This window comes from Nyctibius grandis, chromosome 20, assembly GCF_013368605.1.
Source record: "Nyctibius grandis isolate bNycGra1 chromosome 20, bNycGra1.pri, whole genome shotgun sequence".
Lineage (NCBI taxonomy): Eukaryota > Metazoa > Chordata > Aves > Nyctibiiformes > Nyctibiidae > Nyctibius > Nyctibius grandis.
In genome coordinates this window covers 5219987-5226925 of record NC_090677.1, presented here as the reverse complement: position 1 = coordinate 5226925, position 6939 = coordinate 5219987, and the positions used below count along the sequence as shown (strand labels likewise).

The 6939-nt window shown below is 39.6% G+C and overlaps 1 protein-coding gene across 1 annotated transcript in view; it reads left to right on the top strand.

Annotated features, from left to right (window-relative positions):
* The first annotated feature begins 3841 nt into the window (after positions 1-3841).
* The window catches only part of MYPN (myopalladin), a 62176-nt gene continuing 59078 nt past the window's right edge, over positions 3842-6939 (top strand). The window contains exon 1 of the mRNA XM_068416697.1: positions 3842-4076. The gene's annotated coding sequence lies outside the window, so the exon portion shown is untranslated. The remainder of the gene's footprint in view (positions 4077-6939) is intronic.

The window sequence follows — 6939 nt, the reverse complement described above, 5'->3', positions numbered from 1 at the left end:
TTATCACAAGGTACTCTTGTAGGCAAAGACACCTGAAGACATCCAGACCCTTTCAGATGATAGATGCTTACATGAAACATAAGACAGGCTGTGAGAACCAGCAGCAGTCCTGGTGATACAGGGGAGGGAACGCTCTTTCCATGGTGGCAAGGATTGCTGACAGTGACTGATCAGCTCCTGAAGGAAGCATAATTGGGGCACACTCTCTGACTTGTTCTTCTTAGGTCTCTCTGTGCCTTCAACATCTTTTTCTGATTCTGCACGTGTTTCTTGACTGGTGTGTCCACAGTATGCAATTATAAATTGATAAATTTACATTTTCCCTAAGAATTCAGATCAAGTTATAATGGTTGAATGAGTTAGGAAGCATCACCTGAGCTACAGTACCATTTTACATACTCGGCCTTAAAGAGTAACAGCAGGAACTCTCAATTCTTTGATCTCCCCACAGATACACAGACAGCTGCTCTGTGTAAACTGACTGGAGCTGATCTGAAAGAGGCTTGGTCTAGTCCAGTTGAGCTTAAATAAAATCAGAATCACTTCACAAGCCAGCTGTTAAAACACGCTTCCAGCAAGTTTTTCATTGTGGAACTGATGCCCTCTTTCCCGTGAGTTGCACTGCTTATGTTCAGCTTGGTGCAGGTTTTTTTTCTTGAACTGCCTGAGGCTCAAGCTGCCTCCATGTGTAGGGCCACTCAGCTGGCTCCCAGTCTTCTGGTCCTGCCTCTGTCCTCTCTCTGCTTCCAGCCTAAACATCAGCAGCACTCAGTTTTATGCCTTTTGTTCTGAGCTGGTATTCCTGCTCAGAATACAATTTTGAGGTTTGTCCAGCTATTTTTCATCACTAGCTTCTGTGATAAGCATCTAACTCATCCGGATGCCCTGTAATATATGTCCCAAACTTTACTGCCAACTTGCAGCTGTCAGCACTATTTCCAGCACTAACCTCTAAAGCCAAAATAAACTTTTGTACACACGTCATTGTGAGCTTGAGGTAGCTTGAACTGGAGAATTTATTATTCCAAACTAATTAAGCAAATATAAGCTTTATGCTAGGTACACGATACTGACCTATATGTACTATGGGCTTAATTGTAACCTTGAAATCACTGCAACTATGGCAAGCCTATGCCCCAGAGAAATGCTCATCTGCCTCAGTTACTCTGGGGTAGTAAGCTAAGCCCTGCTCCTTCTCTGAGCTGTTTCAAAAAAAAAAGGGTGGTAGATCAATGTTCTAAAGGATAATGACTTTTTCAGATCTTCAGGTACCTTTTCTTTTTTATGTTCTAAGGCTAAAAGTCTCCAATACTGTACTTTAGATGGCTTCTTCCAGCCCCAGCTGTATTCACAGGCTTACTGTCAGGCTGGACAATATGTGTGGTATTAAGAGATGCCTTCAGATAACCCCCAGAAGACAGTTCAAACTCCTCATATAATTTTGGGCAGTACACACAGATGTCTCATAATTGTTCTGTACCGAATAATGTGTAACCCATCTAATTTCTCAGTTAGTGGTTCAGCACATGCCATTAATAAGATTGTATTAATTTCAGCCTAATGTCTAGAAAATCAAGAATTTTCCATTTATGATAAATCCTAAAGGTTTACAATTACAGTCTGATAATCCTACTGTGGAATAACAGCCAACCAGCCGTGTTCAAAGTTCCATTTTAAGACTCACTCCTACTTGTGAAGGTACTTTGGGCTTTGACAGACAAGATCTGAAGAGAATTAGTGCTCATGTAATTTATTGAAGGACACTATGCCTTATCCTAGAGAGGCAGATGTTCCCTTCTGCCAGCCAGCAAAGACAAACGGACATAAAGCTGGAGGTCATGATATCCTGAAGTGGTTTTTTTAGTGCTCAGCAGTCAAAAGCCTCAATTCACCATCTTCTGAAAAAAGTAGACAGAGGAACAACAGTATTTTCATGGGATTTATGCTGTTATCTGCAAAGCAGTGAATCTGAAATTCTCTGATGTTGCTGTATCAAGACGACAGCTCTGCAAGACCTGGCACATTCACTGTGTATGCTCTACCTTCTTGTGGTTCCTGGAAGCTTTGTCCTTGAACCACCTGCTGTTACAATGGTCAGTCTGTTTACCACAGAAAAGGCTCATAACTTTTATGGTTTCTCAGTGCTGTGCCTTCTGCATAACCCTTACCTCATTTGTTGCACAGATTATTAAATGATTTTGCATTTCTAGCATCTTATATAAAACTCTCTCTTAAAGTGGAAAATATTTGCATATTTTTTTGATCAGATCGAACAGTCACTTTGGATTGCTTGATTTTGCATGTCATGCACAAACAGCAATTCACAGCCCAGCACGAGCCCATGCACATTTTATAATTTCATCTCAGCAGAAGCGAACATAGATTTACAGTTGTCAGACACATCAGACTTTATTTTCAGGCTTCAGCCTTTGTACCCTACAGATCTACAGATACTGTAATGTCCAAGCCACAGTAGCATGCGGTACAGTATCGATACGCAGTTCCTGTCAGCACTGTGTGGCTCACATCTACTGTTACAGATATTATAAAGAATACACTAGATCTCTGGTCCAGGTATAAAGTTACCGTAGACATCACTCAACCCATACAATGCCTAACCTGTCCCCAAAAGAAGGCCTGACTTCACAACTTTTCCATATTACTGAAGAAACCACACCACAAACTAATGCTCACAAGCTATTCTGACAATGATATTTTACAAAAAGAGAGAGAAACAAAAGAAAAGTACCTCCAATGCATCAGGAAATTTTTCATAAAAGAATTGCCTTTACTCCTGATTTTTCATACTGCTATGCCTCATAAAACGTCTTTCTGAAGAACTACATTGCACAGGAGAACCTCTATTCTAGCAAAGGCGCTCACTCGATAACATTTTGAGAGAACTGGGAGAGGTCAAAAAGCCAGCTAATTACATCATTAGCTGTGGAAAGGCTATATATCAATTCCCCATAAATGCATAACTTTTTAATAATATTTTAAAACTAGAATTGTGACGAGTACTTTTAATAAAATATCAACACTCAAGCAGCATTTTTTGTAAGCTGAACTGTTTAGAATTACAGATTATTTTCTGTTGCTAGTGTATAGGATGAGTAGAAAAGGAAATCTAGTCTCTACATTTTCCAAGTGATGTGGTAGGTTTTAGTCACTCAAGTTTTTAACCACTAGCTGAGTTTTACAAAATGAAACTCTATACAGTAACAAGGTTTATCTGTGTACTGCTCGAAATATTTTGAAATTATTCCACCTATGTTTATATCTCAGTTTTATTTACAGCTAAGTTTCACTTGCCTCTTTTAATTACTTTTCCCCCAACTGTTTATTTCTGTGCATTCAATAGCAAGTTTAGAAGTGTTAGCTTTTTGAGGATTTGTAGTTACAGGCCATCCTTAAGGATTTCTGCATTTTTGCACTGTGTTTATTAAATCAAACACTTCAAAGAAGTCAGGAATATTTTACTATTAAATCACACGCGTTTGCTGAGTTTGCCTTTGGAGTTGCAAAACTTTTACCTTGTTACCGGCTGATGGGCGTACAGTGACTGTAATCTTTGAGTTCTGATCAAAACATAAAGACAACAGCAATAACTAGTCATTTTAATAAGCTGAAGTCTAAACCGGCTGACAAGAGCAATACAATGCTGCTGCAGTGCCTCTTTGGATGAATCAGCAAAACGCACGTAAGCATCTATAGGGGACGTTTCATGAGCGAGGAGAAGGCACTCGGTGCCCGTAGGTGCTGTCGGAGCGGTGGATTCCCTGTCCAATGAGGTGGAATGCTCCGCGGGCACATGGTTTACGCTGCTCAAAATAACTTGGGACCTGCAAACTGACAAATGCTATTGCTCCAGTGGTGACAGGTTGTCCAGCTTCTTACAGCCATCCTCACAATAACGAAGGTTAACTTCCCTCACTGTATGGACTCCTAGCTGTTTCTGCTCCTGAGGACTCAGAAGAATTCCCTCGCTTCCTTAACTTTAATCTCACACTTCTGGATAATTGTCATCGCTACTAACTGCCAGGGTTGGGCAGCAACATCTGGAGGAATTAAAAAAGGTAATCCCTCAACTTTAGATCGGTCTACGTTTTGATTTTGCAGCACAGGTGCAGAAGGGTTCGATGAGCATGTATATTTGAACGCTAATTATTGCTGATAAGACATATACAGGGAACAAATCATTTTTAAACTGACTGACTCAAATTATGCTGAGGCATGTGTGTTGCAGTGAAAGAGAAACAATATTCTGCAGCATTATAAAGGGCTTGAATAGCATTGGTGGGGTTCTCAAAATCCCTCGGAGCCAGTCTGACTCTCCTGAAGAGTCAACAGAGGATTGTAACGACCTGAAAAGTTCCTTCCCGGGACTGTATTCTTCTTCACACTTATTTTCCCTCCACGTCCTGAAATATTTACATTCTGGTATTCACCCTTAAACCAAGATGCCATAATTTGGATTTCCTTCTTAAGCAAAATCAAACCTAATTTAACGTGACCCCATAGTTAAATGCTTTCTATTTATTTATTTATTTATTTTGTCGTGTAAAATGACCCCACGGGCTATATTTAGCGCTGGGAGATCTGCTCTCTGGATTAATGTACACAACAGCTGCAGAAACAGTCCTGCTAGAAGGGCATAGCTCTCCCCCTTGAGCTCTCACTATCTCCCTTGCTCTCTTTCTCTCTCTCAGAAAAGTATTTGACTGTCAGTAGCAAATGTTTGGCCCAATATATTGCAACATTAAGCAGTAATCAGAAGCCCATCTTAAGTTTTACAGAATAATATGTCAACAATTGACAAGAGAACAGAGCAGCTCTTGAGTTTACATCGATAGAACATCACACAAATCACGCTAAAGACACTGATTACTTTATCAGCAGTTTTGTTTTGGTCATGAGGTTTACATTTGCAAAGACACTCTAGAGTTTTAAGAGTGGAAACAAAGTCAGCAAAGGTTAATGGAACAATTTCATAAACTTCAACTCTGCTCTTCTCCCTCTCCTACACCTCCTGAAGGTTCCTAAGGTCAGGATATTTCTTTCTTTTTGTCTATCTTTTTTTCATTCAGAAACCGCTAAGAAAATTAAACAGCAATAGGAAGTGTGTTAGTTCTTGTAGCTGAGCAGAATGATATTTACACATCAGAAATTATTTATAGTCAGTTCAGGAGTTGGTTAGGTTTTGGTTTTGACAGACTATCAAAGACAAAGGAGAACTGTGTGCTCTGTGCTGGTTTGCTATTCCTGTGCATTCTTTAGAGGTTTTACAGCAGGTCTTGCTGTGGTACTGAAGGAATGTTTCTTATCAACAGCTGCTAAGAATTAGCAGTCTAGGTATATTTGCACATAAATACAACATTAAGATGGTTTGTTAAAAATTTACACCATACCATAACAGCAATTGGACAATGCAATGTAAATAGTAATCTAAATCACTGGGAAAAAAAAAGATCAGTTTACTTTTCTGTTTAAAACTTAACTGGTTTAGTACTTGCTTTCATAAACAGTAATATCCTACAGGGCCGGGCAAATTAATTCCACCTAATATAAATCTCATTTAAACATTGAAGTTTGAAAATATGATTCAAATGAGAAGGCTTTTATGTTACAATGCTCATAGGGAAGACTGAGGAAAAAGCATAAAAAAGACAGAAGAGCAGACAAAAAGAAACAAATGAGTTTACAGTGAGAGTGTGAAAGAAGAAAGGCACAACTGAAAAACCTGGGGGGCAAAAACGCAAGCCAGATTTCTTTTGTGTCTAATTAAAGGCTTGAGTTCCTGTCTTCACTAGGAACCAGTATTTGTATGAAAACTGAATCTCATTTTAAAAACAAACCAGCCCCTAGATTTGAAATTACCAGAGAAAAAGCTGGGCAAATGCCATGTAGTTCTTTTCAGGGCTTTTCTTTGTCCAGTTTGTGCTTGTTTGGTCTGGCTACACAACCAGTCTGTTGTCCAGTCTTCAGATACCTGCGTACAATTCCCTTGACACAGGTGCCACTTACATGCACGGGTAGAACAGAGACTTTTGCTCAGCGTTTTAAGTTGTATTTTTTTTTGCTCAGTGTTTTAAGTTTAATTCTCACTACAGGACCTTATACAGTCCCGTAATTTGTCAGTCTAGACTGAGCCCATGCAATACATAAATTACTTGTTAACACTGAGAGCTAAGCTGTAGCTTCAGTCACGAACTATAACGTTACACTAGCCCTCAGCTGCATGCATTTGTGGATGTCTGCACTGCTCACGCATCCTGCGAGCAGGAATAATAGAAATGACTTAGTTTAAATCATTTGGGTCACAGTCCATGAAAGTGGATTTGCAGTTTTAACCATGAAAGGCTTGCAGAGTGGTGTGCCTGTGTTTGGACCAGGATAAATTAATATTGTTGCCTGATAGTTATATTTTCCATTGAGGACTTTTGTATGTACATCCAGAACCAAATTGTGGACTTCTGCTGTATCTTTTTGGGCCTTTCATATAAACTCTTTCTCATATGGGCAATCCTTGAAGGAAACTGGACTAGATGCGTTACTTGAATCAATAAAAACTTGTCCTACGAGTACTACACTCGGAGCTTGTCCTGACATCTGAGGCCCAGCCTTCACAGGCCAATGGGAGAGGACGATGGAGGAGCATCCCAAGCAGGTCTCAAAGACAGCCATCACCTCTTTTCTTTTTTGGCCTTCTAATTTAAAAACCAGTTTAAAAGTATTTCAGTTCAATTTGACTTTACATGGAGTTTCTTCCAGGTATTGTTTACCTCGCTGTTCAAGGAGATTCACTGAGGAGGCAAAGAGAACTTGAGACATGGGTAGGAAAAGGAAAGGGCAGGAAGGAAATGGAAATGAACAGGAAAAGGAAGAGACATTAGGGAAAAAATATGGTGGTAATGAAGAATGCATTTCACCTCTCACATT